General features: G+C 37.7%; 1 protein-coding gene across 2 annotated transcripts in view; it reads right to left on the bottom strand.

Annotated features, from left to right (window-relative positions):
- LOC132348630 (small ribosomal subunit protein uS17m) overlaps window positions 1–10,078 on the bottom strand; it is a 42,295-nt gene extending 32,217 nt beyond the window's left edge. The window contains exons 1-2 of one of the 2 annotated variants that reach the window (XM_059896349.1): window positions 9,895–10,078; window positions 434–861 (exon numbers count right to left, since the gene is read on the bottom strand). The gene's annotated coding sequence lies outside the window, so the exon portion shown is untranslated. The remainder of the gene's footprint in view (window positions 1–433; window positions 862–9,894) is intronic. The other variant, XM_059896351.1, reaches the window with a different exon arrangement.
- Window positions 10,079–14,134: the final 4,056 nt, after the last annotated feature.

Below are 14,134 nucleotides of genomic sequence, written 5' to 3'. Positions count from 1 at the left end.
CTATCACATTGAGGAACATAATGCAGGACTTTCTCTCCTCTGTAGTATAACTCCACCTGTTGTGACATAAGGGAAGCTCAAAGGTGCTCACTGGTTTTCAGCCCTAGCTACACATTTGGGGAATTTTAAAAAGATGCCAATGCTTAGCCCCTATTCCCAGAGATTTGGATTTAATGGTCTAGGGTGATCCTGGGCAACAGCATTTTAAATTCTGAAGTCTCCAAGTGATTCTAAGTGGGAAATGAGAACCACTGAGATGAGGTGATGCAGAGAACATATGTTAAGGGCCTATTCTTACCCTTTAAGGGGATAAACTCATCCCTAACCTCAAACTCCAGACATCTCCTCTACTCTCTTTAAGATGACCCTTCTAATATAGAAATGAGATTTCACTCTTTTATTTTTCAGAATGTTCGCTTTCCTTTTTGAGTACCTGGATTCAGTCCTCCACCAGGATGACTACACCTCTTTGCAGTTCTTAAGTTGTAATGTCCCCAAAGCCTTGTTCTCTTCTAGCATGACAGTCAGGAGATACACCAGTACTAGCAGCTTCAGTATCCTTGTCAGTCCCTGAAGGCTGATTTTTCCCAGTGGCTTACAGGAAACAGCCACTCCCAGGTATTAAAGGTGCCTCAACTCATGAGAGGGTCAGGAGCCAGTGGATATCCATGAGAATGACTTCTGCTTCCCAGGAGCAGCCACTCTCAGAATCTTGCCTTGTTCATGCAGAGTTGAGATGCAGAGGTTCCTGAAAGTGGCTATTACATTCGTTTTTTTCCCTAAAGGCATCAATCCTTCATGTACAGACTTCACTATGATATTCAAATCTGCCTCCTGGTTGAGCAGTTTCAGGTTGAGCACCTGTAATGAGATGCACCAGAGTCAGCAGAAGAAATCCAGCAGTGTCAGTCACCTAGGGACCTAGGGAGTCTATAAAGAGACATACAAACTATTCATTCATAAAGATAGAGCACCGTAGGATGTGGAATTCTTTAAAACAAACAAAAAGCATTTTTAGAATTCCTCAGATTACAAAGAGCAGAGATGTACAGATGCATCAACTACAACAAACTTAGCCTCAGTCCTCTCCCACCTTCTTCTCAGAACAGAAAACATGTGGTCCTTGCCCAGAGGAAGACTTTCAGATAGAGTTGTCTTCTCCTCAGAAAGAAGAAAAAACAGGTGTTTCACCAATACCAACAACAGAGTGAAATGTACTGATCTGCTAATAATCATGAGAGAATACATTTGTTCTCTGCTCACAAAAGTTGACCTGAAAAACTTTTCTCAAAAACTAATGATAGAAATGAAGAATGAAGTCATTTCTGAGAAAAAGAGAAAACTGCAGTTCCAATGGAGTGGCCCTGTTAGATAAGGAAGCCATTCAAGCCAAGACATGGCACGATTCTAACATTTTACAACCAGTTGACTAAGAGGCAGACCTTTCAAGAGTAATTTAAAAGCACTTTAAGAACCAGGTCCTTATTTTACCAAGCAAAAGCTCTAAAAAGGTCCTATGGTCTGAAGAGTCAGGTAGAATCTACGAGGATGTCCTGAGGTTTCAAACCCAATCACCTGAAAACCATTGCATTTATTCACAACAACAAAAACAGCACTAACCATGTTAGTGGACAGGGTTTCTCCTTTATATGTGTGAACCCAAGGCAATGAGGAACATTTCAAATATATTACACATTGTATACAAATATAGCTAGTTTGAGAATACTTTTTTTAAAAAATATTTATTTACTTATTTATTTGGTTGCGCTGTCCTAGTTGTGGCAGGTGGGCTCCTTAGTTGCAGTTCGTGGGCTCCTTAGTTGTGGCATGCGAACTCTAAGTTGCGGCATGCATATAGGATCTAGTTCCCTGACCAGAGATTGAACCCCTGCCCCCTGCATTGGGAGTGCAGAGTCTCAACCACTGCGCCACCAGGGAAGTCCCCTGAGAATACTTTTTATGGCATCTGATGGGACTAGGGTTCCTTAAAATACACCTTTGGAAATGCTGATTTAGTTCTCAGTTCCTTGGTTTAATGAAGGATTCTGAGTTTAATGAGTTCTTGGCTTAATGAAGCTCTAATCACAGAGCTAAGTGAAAGAGCTGGTTCTAGAACACTTAGGTCTTCTGATTCAGCCCTGGGCTCTTTCTAGTATACACTGGAGTCCTTTTTGCTACTTGTTTTCTCCCTTTTCCTTTAAAAAAAATCTGATCCCTTTCTTTTCATAATTTCCCTTTTAATTCCTATATTGGAAAGAACAAAAAAAGAGAACCACTCCCGACCCACAAACTGTGCAATTCCTCATACAACAAACGGGTGGAGCTTTCCAGAGAAAGAGACTGCAGAATTGCCAGTCTTTTTCAAACAAGTAACCATGATGGCTGGGAAGGTAACAAATTCCCTTGACTGCTTAAAGAATACTAGAATTATAGTCAATTCAGAGGAAGAATGATTCTGGCTTAACAGTTTTCATTTTCACCCCAAGCTCTTCCAAAAATCTGAGTGAACTTCACTGCCCATAGAAAACCTATGCCGTGGTTCTCAATCTGGGCTGTGCATTAGACTCAGCCCAGATTTAAAATGACACAACAGATGCATATGTATAGGGCCAGATGCATATATATATATATATATATATATATATATATATATATATGGCAAGGCTCTACCCAAGAGCTACTAAATCAGAATCTGTTGAGAAGAATTCTGGCATCCACATATTTTTTAAGTGCCCCACAAGTGATTCTGATGCAAGCAAGAACTCACAACTCTCAGAGCCTTTCGTTTCCTTCACACCCTCAATCCCAATGATTTTCACCATCATTCTACTTCAGTCACCCACTTCTAGGGCCGAACCACTTCTGAAATCTTTCTTACCTTACACAACACTAGACTGTGAATCGGAAGACCTAGGTTCTAGACTAGATGGGGAAGAAAATGAAGGCAGGAGTAGTGGTTTAATAGATCAAGGGAAAATAGACAAAAGAGCAGTGTTTATCAAAGTGTGGTCTGAAGATCACTTGAATCACGGTATTTGTTGAAAAGCAGACTCACTGGTCCTATCCTAGATCTCATGAAATAGCACCTCTGGAGATATTATTGGCCCAAGAATTTGCATTACCAAGTATTTCTTCCCTGGAATCAGTCCGTTCTCTCCAGCCTCCCTACAGGCACGAATCTAGCACCTATCTTCTCATTCCTAGATCTTCAACTTTATCTTTCACTTTTATGGACTCCTTCCTATCATCATTTAAAATCATTTAATGTCTCTCCCAACATTAAAATTTTTCACTGGTTTTTACACCCCTTTGCAACTACCATTCTTTCTTTATTCAAGGCCATAACTCTTCAAAGGATTGCCGATACTTGTCTCTACTTCCTCATTACCATTTATTTTTCAATTCTCTGTAATCTTGCTTCTGTTCTGCCATCAGCACTCCCCTGAAATTGCTCTGGTCAAGAATACCAAACTCTCTTTTGTAGTTCATGCAGTGGACCTCATTACTTCTTGCTTTCTTGAGCTCTGATGGTATCTGATACTGCTGACAGCTGCGTCTCACTTTACTTCAGTGGGCTATGTTCTAATCCCTTTTCCTGTGCCTACCATTCACATATTGTTGTTCCTTATGATTTTCCAAAATCTACTCTCGCTCTCTCCACACTTGAAGTAAAGGGATCTTTAAAAGATTTTAACCTGACTGTATCAGTTCCTCACTTGAAATTCTTCAGCAGCTTCCTTAGGCTGGAGTACAAAGCCATAAAGAAACCTACGACCTGCTTCCTGTTCCCTCTCAAGCCACTCTGCTGTTTGCTTTTTGAGGGTTCATACACAGCATCCTGCTTTTAGGTGTTTAAATGTGTCATGTGTGGGATCCACCCCCACCTCCTCCCCTAGCAATACCTATGCTTCCTTCGGGTCTCAGCTTAAATCAAGTAAGATTTTGACATCACAGACCAAGTGAGGCCCCCTTGTTCACACCTTCCTTCCTTAGGTAGCACTTTTTATTGTTGTAATTATTGTACAGTTATCCATCTTTATTTATATCTCACTACTGTGTGATGTTAACCTCCATGAAGGCAGGAATCTGTTCTGTCTTGCTTAACTATTCTAATTTCAAGGCCCGGTATGTGATTCATAGTAGATATGTATCAAATATTTGCTAAATGAGTAAATGAAAGGGTTCTGGTGTTTGTTCTTCTATTTTTTTAACTTTCTATTTTGAACCAATTTTAGACTTACAGTAAAGCTGCAAAAGTAGTACACAGTTCTTAAATACCATTTACCCTACTTGTCCTCATATTAATATTTTACATAACCATGGTATGATGATCAATACCAAGAATTTAACAATATTATTAATTCAAATTATTCAAATTTCACCAGTTTTTCCACTAATATTCTCTGATCCAGGATCCCACATGGCATTTAGTTTTTATTTTTCCTGAGTCTCCTCCAATCTGTAACAGCTCCCCAGGTTTTCTGTCTTTCATGAGCTTGATACTTTTGAAGAGTACTAATGAATTATTTTGTAGAATGTCCCTCAATTTGGGTTTGTCTGATGTTTTCTCAGGGTTGGAATGAAGTTAAGATTTTTAGCAAGAATAATACAGAAGTGATGTTGTGTCTTTCTTAGTGCATAATATGAATGGGTTTATGATGTAGATATGTCTTATGAATGGTAACATTGACCATTATCACCTGGTTAAGGTGGTGTTTACCAGGTTTCTCCACTGCAACAATTATTAATATGGTGTTTGCTTAATGGTGATTTCTCTATTTCCCTCTTTCCTACTAATTATTAATTGGAATTTTTCCATAAGGAAAAGCTGTTCCTTGGCTCTAATTTATTTATATCTGTATGGATTTATGGATATTTGTTTTATTCTATGAGTTAAAATATAAAACATTATTATTTTATTATACAAACTGTTCCAGCTTTGGCCATTAGGAGGCTCCTGTGTTATTCTGACTAGCTCAGCTATTTTGAACACTTCCTGGCACCATAAGATGTTCTAGGCTCTTGTATTTTCCCTGACCATCCCTGGAATCCGCCACTTCTCCAAAGAGCCCTGGTTCCATTTATTGGAGAAGTGTTTAGACACAAAAATCTGGGTACCAGGTGTGCTGCTTGCTACTGGTGTATCATTGCTTCTAGGCCCTCGAGGAGACGGAGCTACGAAGTATATATGTATGCATATCAACCATACATATACATACTTCTATTGTGTTTGTCTATATATTAAATACCATGAGTTCACACTGACACCTCTGATTCCAATCCAATACCACAGGGCTCATTTTGGTCTTCTTCCTTTTCTCATTGGTAACTTCTTTCTTCCAACAGTGAAAAATTGTTGGCTCTCATTATCTACAGTATATTTACTTATTTGTTCAATTCTGGTATACACACAAAGTAGTTTCAGAATTACTAACTCATACCCTTGTGAGAAACACATTTACTAGCTTGATTACAGCATTTATGTAGAGTTCTCTTTGTCTTTAACCTTAGAGTATCCAGTCAAGATAGTGGTTCCTAAAGTTACTTAGGTCAGTTCTTTTCTTTGCCACTTCCTTCAGTGAGGTTATGTCATTCATTTGTACTACAGTTATGTTTATTTGTTAGTGTTTGTGTTCATTCTCTTCTATTTTTACAGCCGTCCCCTGGTATCCCTGGGGGACTGGTTCCAGAATCCACTGCAGATACCAAAATCTGAGGATGCTCAAATGCTTTATATAATATGCTATGTAGTATTTATGTATAAACTATACATATCCTCCTGTATACTTTAAATCATCTCTAGATGACATTACTTATAACACCTAATACAGTATAAATGCTACATAAACAGTTGCCTGCACATGGCAAATTCAAGTTTTGCTATTTGGAACTTTCTGGAATTTTTTCTCCAAATATTTTCCATCTGCAGTTGGTTGAATATATAAATATGGAAGCCGAAAACACAAAGGGCTGAGTGTAGTCTATTTACTCTCAGGTGGTTCCCCCATTGCTACGGTTTCATTGATCATCTTTTTTGAGCTATATAACCACATACACTCTTACTGGACATCCCCACCTACCTCGTGGGTTTGTTGTGAGGCTTAAGGGATTAAATATTTGTAAATATTTAGATCATATTAGCACTTAGTTAGCAGTATTTATATATTTTACATATTATTCTTACTCTATCATATTCCCTGTCTCAATGAATAGCGCTACCAAACCTGAAACCTGAGTGCCATTCCTGACCTCTCTTTCTTTCCCTTAGTCTCATTCCCCAATCAAACATCAAATCCTGGTAAATTTCCCTCCTTAAACACGTAGTGAGTGTTCCATCTTCACTTCCACTACCTTTATTCAGGTATCATCTCTCACTTTGATTACTGCCACACCCATCTAACTGGTCCTTGACTTTAGTCCAACATTTTCTTCACACTGCAGCCAGAGAGATCTTTCTCCACACCCCTTCTCTACTGTGGAAACACCTTCACTTTATTTTCTGACACATATTAAAATGAAAATTTTAGTAAATACAGAAAAGCAGGAAAAAAATCACCTATAATGTCATCACCCAGAGATAACCAATTACTTTTTTGGGATATAGCCCTTTCAGGCTTTTCCTTCACAAACACACACACACACTCATGCACATTATAATATGGCATGTTATTTCTTTTTCGAAACCTGGATTTTAATTGATAACATTGTATACATCACTTCATGGTAGAAAACAAAAATCTAAATATTCATTAAAAAAATAGGCTCATAGTATATTCCATTGCATGTGATACCTAAAGTTTATTTAACAAGTTTATTATTAATAGACATTTAGGCCTCTCTCTCTCCTTCTTTCTCTGCTGTTACAGACAACAGCAAACATTATACAGTTTTGGCATAATTTTGCCTGACTATTTCCTTAGGATAAATTCCTAGCAGAGGAACTGCTGGGTAAAAAGGAAGGCAAAAGGTGTTCAGGAAGGTGTATCATTTTATATATTCATCAATATATGATAGCGACCATTAGCCAATGTTAGTTATTATCGTTTTTAAATCTAATACACAAATAGTATTTAACTGCTGCTTTAATATGCAATTCTTAGATAACATGTAAGGTAGGACTTTTACCATTTTTAACTTTTATATTTTTTCTTTTATAAATTACCCTTTTGTGTCAATTATCCACTTTTCTACCATATTGTCTTTTTCTTATTGATTTGTCAGAGTCCTTTATTACATAGTCTGCAATAAAGGATTAAATGAGCAGGTCTGAATGGTCCAAACTCTGCATATTCCAAGGAAAGGTTTGACTCTGGCCTGGCTCCTGGTAGATAACCTATAAGCCCCTGAAACATCCTGTCTGTTAAGAGTGTCTCTGTTTACCTGAGGCCTTGGGACAGGTCAAAAAGTTTATGCTAACAATGGGATTTATGGTGGGAACCTTGGGCCATGTGGTATCAGCTTGCCCACTGGAGGAGCTGGAGACTGGAGGTCAGCAAAATGGATGGTCAGCCATGCTTATATGACCAACTTCCAATAAATATTCTGGACACCAAGGTTTGAATGAGCTTTCCTGGTTGGCAGTACTGCATAAATATGGCCACACATCATTGCCCGGAGAATTAAGAACTACTTGCACAAGTCCATTGAGAGAGGACAACTGGAAGCTTGCACCTGGTCTCTCCTGGACCCTGCCTTACATGCTTTTTTTTCATTGCTGATTTTAATCTGCATCCTTTCACTGTAATACTCATCTTACTGGGAGTATAACAGTTTTGCTCAGTTCCGTGAGTACTTCTAGAACATCACTGAACCTGAGTATGGTGTTGGGGACCTCTGAACACAGATAGTAACCAGCAACTCCCTTGTCATAACATAGATAACAAATATAGTCTTCATTTTATCATCTGTCTTTAATTTTTGCTGCTTTCTAAAAAGAGCTAATATTTAAAAATTTTACCTTATAAAACCTGGGTTTTTTTTTCTCTCTGTATAGGTTCTAAGTGTGTGTGAGGGTTTTTGTTTTGTTTTGTTTTCCTTACACAGATTATACATGTTAACAAGGTTTTTTTCTTTTTTACACATTCGACATAAAAACATGAGTATGCAAAACATGGGTGTACACAGAGTAAAGTATGTGTGCCTTTCAACTTCTCTTCTACTCTGCTTCCCTCCCTGGAGGTAACTCATTGTTAGTCACTTGGTTTGCATCCTTTTCTGTGTATTTATGAACATACATAATATAACCACATACATACTTAACATAATGCACACCATACTATATTCATTGTTCTGCAACATCCTTTATTCACTAAATGTCTTAGAGATCTTTCTTTGTGTGTTAACTTCACAATAAACTACATAATAAACTATCTTATTCTATTTTATAGCAGCACAATATTCCACTGTATGGGTCTATCACAATATGTTTAACCATATCCAGAGTGAACATTTAAGCTGTACCTATTTCTCAAATTACAAACAATATTGTAATAAACATCTTTGTACATACTTCCCTGTGCACCTGTGCAAGTATTTCTGCAGGACAGATCTTAGAATAGAATTCCTGAACCACAGAGTGAGCTCATTTAACATTTTGGTAAATGCAGTCAAATTGCCACCCAAAATACTTCCTCAACTGTACAACCGGTGCCCTTCCCCCCTGCACTTTCCTCAATACTTTGTATCACCAATATTTTTATATTTTGCCAGTCCAGTGGGTGAAAAATATGTCTTCATTTGCATTCTATGGTTACTTATGAAGTTAAGCACTTTCTTCATTGGTTTCCTGTATCTTCTATAAATTACCTGTGCATATCCTTTGCCCACTTTTCTTTTTTCTCTTTTCTTTTTTTAACAAGTCTCTTTACATATTATGGACACTTTCTCTAACACATGTTGCAAATATTTTCTTCATATCTCTAATTTTTAGCCCTTTGTTCTTTTCAAATACAAAAACTTTAACTTTTGATATCATTAAATTAATGAATTTTCCCCAGAGGGTTTTGTGTCCTGTTTGGGTGGTTTGGTAGGGCTACAGCATAAAGTGCAAGGGTGGAAGGCCAAGCAGTATGCAATATTAAGGTCATAAAGGGCTTTGAGGGCACTGCTAAGAAACTAAAACATTATCCTGATGGCAGCAGGGAAGCATATAAAAGTTTTCAGCAATAGAGTGACTTTCAACAAATTCTCCATTTAATAAGAGCACCTACTAAGTGCCATGGTCAACTCTGTCTCTTATAAAATGGTAACTTTTGTATCTTTTACATTTCCCACAATTCAAAATAACTAAAAGACACAGAAAGCTCATTATGTCCAAAGACACAATTAGGGGGATCTGCTCTGCCACATATTAAAACAAAATGGTATCAGTGCAGAAACTGTGAGGGCCGTGAAACAGTCTAGAAACAGATCCGAGTGTACACACGCCTGTAGAATAGAATAAAAGCGTCACCTCAATTCAGTGGGAAAATAGATGATGGCAAGACCACCGAGGAAAAAGGCATATTCGCATCTAACACGTTATCACAAAATTAATACCCAGTAGGTTAAAATGTAAAAAAAAAAAAAAAGCTATTTAAAAAATCCTTTAAAAGTATTACAAGAAAATAAAGGTGAATGTTTTAATACTCTTGAAATGGGGAAAACTTTCCAAAAATGATACCCACCCACGCCTATACCAAAATAAATTGCAGAAGATATTAGAGGAAAATAGGTTTGTAATCTTGGAATGGGGAGGCCTTCCTACCAAAGGGGCACAGGGTGTCCAAGAAGCCTAAGGGCGCCGCTGGGGGGGTCCGAGTCGACCGGAGGGGCGGCGTCCGCGACCCGGGACCCCCGGGCTGCCGCCCGCCCTGCCCCCTCGCCCGCCGCCCGGCCCGCGGGGGCCGCACTCACCCGCCTCCACAGACAAAGGGCGCCCAGGGCGGCTCCGCCCCCTGACGACGACACCGCCGCCGCCCGTCCGGACCCAGGCGGGAGAGGGTGATGAGGGCCCTGATGCCTGAGCCAATGACGCCCAGTGACGAGGCCCCTGGGGCTGGACCAGCCGCCGGCGCCAGCCGGGCTCTGACGAAAGCCTCCAAGCAATGGCGGCCACGCCGCGCTGGCTTCGGCTCTGCGATACGCATGCGCCGGCGGCGCCCAGGGCCGACCGCTTCCCATATGCAGGGCTCGGAACTCCCACCCGCTTTTACGGGTCTGCTTCTCACCAGGGCCGCGCTGACCCCGGGGGCCCGGACCTCCCGCTCCCGGCACTCGCAGAACTGCGCCTTCTGAGAGGGCCGAGGACCCCCTCATAGCCCCTGCCAATCAGAAGCTCCCGCGTGGGTCACTGCTCGGTCCCCTAGGTGACCACACAAGCCGTCGCTCTTCTCAGTCCTGAAATACCGCCCCCCTCCCGAATTTTATATTGACGAAACTAAAAATACAATAATAATGATTGAATATATATAACATATAATACAGGTCTACTGATGTTCAGTAGAATATTATATATTATATATAATATCATATATTATATATTTTTATATAATATAATATATATAATATCATATATTATATATTTATATATAATATATAATATAATATATTATATATTATATATAATATAATACATTATATATTATATATAATATAATACATTATATATAATATATATTAATATTATATATATATAATATATAATACACGTCTACTGCTATATTTAAGATGAATAACCAACGAGGACCTACTGTACAGCACAGGGAACACTGCTCAATGTTATGTGGCAGCCTGGATTGGAGGGGAGTTGGGGGGGAGAATGGATACATGCATGTGTATGGTTGAGTCCCTTTGCTGTGCACCTGAAACTATTACAACATTGTTAACCAGCTATACTCCAATATAAAATAAAAAGTTAAAAAACAAAGGTCAAATACTGTATGATTCCACTTATATGAGGTACCTAGAGTAGTTAAATTTGGACATTGACAGACATTACAATTGTTGCCAGGGGCTGAAGGTGGAATGGAGATGTCTAGTTACTGTTTAATGAGTACAAAATGTCAATTTGAGAAGATGAAAAGACTTCTGGAGATGATGGCTGCACAACAAAGTGAATATACTGAATGCCACTGAACTTAAAATGGTAAATTTTATGTTATGTATTTTTTAATACCATAAAAAGAGAAAAAAGACAGCTGGATCCTTATATCTGTTTCTACATTTAATCTTTTGAAATATGTTGTTTTGGTTGATGTTTCTGAAGAAAATCTGGCTTCATATAGATACATAGCTGGAAAAAGGAATCCTTTAATAAGTCTTCTCATGTAATTGTGAATATTCTTCTTTGATACCCCACCAAAACTTGATGAGATTAGTTGCAATGTAGAATCTGAAACCATATTCATATACTTTTAGTTTTTACACCACAATCTGTTAGTCTGTCTCACTCTCCAAATGGATCTTGAACTCATGTATGACTTTGTAATGTCACACACTGGCCATTTGGAAAATATCTGTTTACTGAGTTACCTAACTCAGTGGGTCCTAACTGGGTATGATTTTACCCTCTAGGAAATATTTGGCAATGTCTAGAAATATTTGGCAATATGTGGCAATGGTTGTCACACGCTGGGGTTGCTACTGACATCTACTGGGTAGAAACCAGAGGTACTGCTAAACATTTTAACAATGCATAACAAAGGATTATATAGCTCCAAATGTCAATAGTGCTGAGGTTGGAAAACCCTAGTTTATTTAATGCTGACATATTTCATTATACAATATAAAAATTTGTGTTTGTTAATATCATCACTAATCTTTTTGGGAAAGTTTGTAAGTATTAGGAAGTTGTCAAGAGAGTGGTTACAAGTTCTCCAAAAACTTTAAAGTTCAAATTTTATCATTTACAACATATATTTTCAGTTATTTTCCTTCATGCTATAAAGCACACTTCATTCATTTTCAAGAAACTGTCTTAGAAATAACCAAGTCTAAAAAACTAGTATTTGTCAGTTGTTTTTGTAGTTGAAATTGGTGTTCCATAAAATAAGGAGTTACTATTTCTCACAATCACATTAACTTGTTTTGCTCAAGAGAGCCATCGCACTTGTATACGGTATAAATGCTTTATGGTACTCACTACCTTGATTAAAGTAGCAGCAGTTTTAGCCACCATTGCTTTTGACCCATCAGTGCAAATGTCAACACAGTGGGAAAAGCAAATTACCTTAGTATTATTAGAAAAAAAAGTTGACCGTATGGGCCCCCTGAAAGAGAGTCAGGGATCCCCAGGGGCCCAGGGACCATACTTTGTAAACTTCTGCTCTAGATTTATGTGAAAGAAGTAAACCCCTATTTATTTAAGGCACCATTAATTAGGTTTTAAAAAATAAGATAACTTGTATCTCTAGTTTTCAAACCGTCTTCTGCAAACTTGCCAAAAAGTCAGCAGTTACACAGAGATACTCTTATTTTTTAAAAGTTCCTCTCTTTTTTTCCAGAGTTACTGAGATATAATTGACAAATAGAAGTTGTATATATTTAAGGTGCATAATGTGATGTTTTGATATACATATACATTGTGAAATGATTACCACAATCAAGCTAACATATCCATCCCCTCACATAGTTACCACTGTGTGCGTGCATGCGTGCATGTGTGTGTGTGTGTGTTGGGGGGAGGAGAATGCTTAAGATCTACTCTTTTAGCAAATTTCAAGTATAAAATAGAGTATTGTTAATTGTAGTCACCATGCTGTACATTAGATCTCTAGAATTTTTTTCATTTGCATAACTGAAACACAAGACTCTTAAATTTATAGTAATTTACTTCAAATTCTGAGGTAGGATAAGTATAAGAAGTTATGAAATAATCCTTTTTCAGTGGTTTAAGTGTTTACTGTTGGATTGCAATTAAAGCTCGGAAATCACTGCAATACCCACCATTATTGTTCTGCTAAATAATATAGAAACTTCATATATACTAGACTAGAGTAAACCATACCATAGAACAAAACACTACTTGTACTAGAAAACACTATTTACCATTAGGGAAAAAATGAGGTAAATCTATATACTAAAGTGGAATAATCCTCAGGATATATCAAGTGAAAATACCATGGTACAGAGCCATTCTTTAATTCTGTTTGCTTTTCTCTTTGCTATGCTTATATATAATATTTCCCTTTAAAACATGCCTCATAGTCTCAGTATCTTTGTGTTATACTCAAAAGTAGGGTAGCATGTCCTTCTCAGGCAGTGTTGCTTAGAAATCAGCACAGCTTGCTCTCCTGTACCTCTCCTCCCTTGTTCCAAACTGTTGCAAACACAGTGAATATTTGGTCCAGAACTGGGGACAGTAGAAAGAACACCAGCTTTGGAGTCAGTTCAGACCTGTGTCTGCCACATAGCTGAAATCTTGAGCAAGTAAGTTACTTAATTTTTTTGATTCTGAATTTTCTCTTTTAGCATATGGCAATGAAAATATGTGTATCTCATATCTATTATGAGAACTAAAGGAGATAAAGCACATCAGCACTCAGCACAATGCTTCATAAATGACAACTATCATTAATTTAGTTCCTTGTCTAAGGGAGTCGTTTAGATTTTTAGAAGTTCTGCTTTCGCAATTCTCCTTCAATAAGTACACTCTAACACCCCAGCCTCCCCTGATAAGTTACTCTGGAAAGTTAAGTAATTATAAGTGTCTTCCTGGTTCTTTTAGCACTTTTTAAGAAGGAAGTGGGGTGATATAGGAGTACAGGATTAAGAGCCACAAACAACTACCTATAAAATAAATAAGCAGCAGAGATATATTGTACAGCACAGGGAAATATAGACATTATTTTGTAATAACTTTAAATGGAGTATAATCTATAAAAATATTGAATCACTGAAAGCAATATACTATTAGTTGTACACCTAAAACTAATATACTATTGTAAATCAACTATACTTCACTAAAGAAAAAGTGAAAAAGAAAAGCAAAATTCCCTATTTCCATTTCTCATGCCCAGAGAGTTCTTTAAAGAAGAACAATGCTCTTTGTCCTTTTGATTTCAAAAGGGAGTTTACCTTCCTTTAGATGCTTTTTGTGTGTTTATGATTAAATGTATTACTGTACATTATAAGTTGAGTATTATTTATTATATAG

The sequence above is a fragment of the Balaenoptera ricei genome, chromosome 15, assembly GCF_028023285.1.
Source record: "Balaenoptera ricei isolate mBalRic1 chromosome 15, mBalRic1.hap2, whole genome shotgun sequence".
In the NCBI taxonomy this organism is placed as follows: Eukaryota; Metazoa; Chordata; class Mammalia; order Artiodactyla; family Balaenopteridae; genus Balaenoptera; species Balaenoptera ricei.
This window is presented reverse-complemented; position numbering and strand designations above follow the sequence as displayed.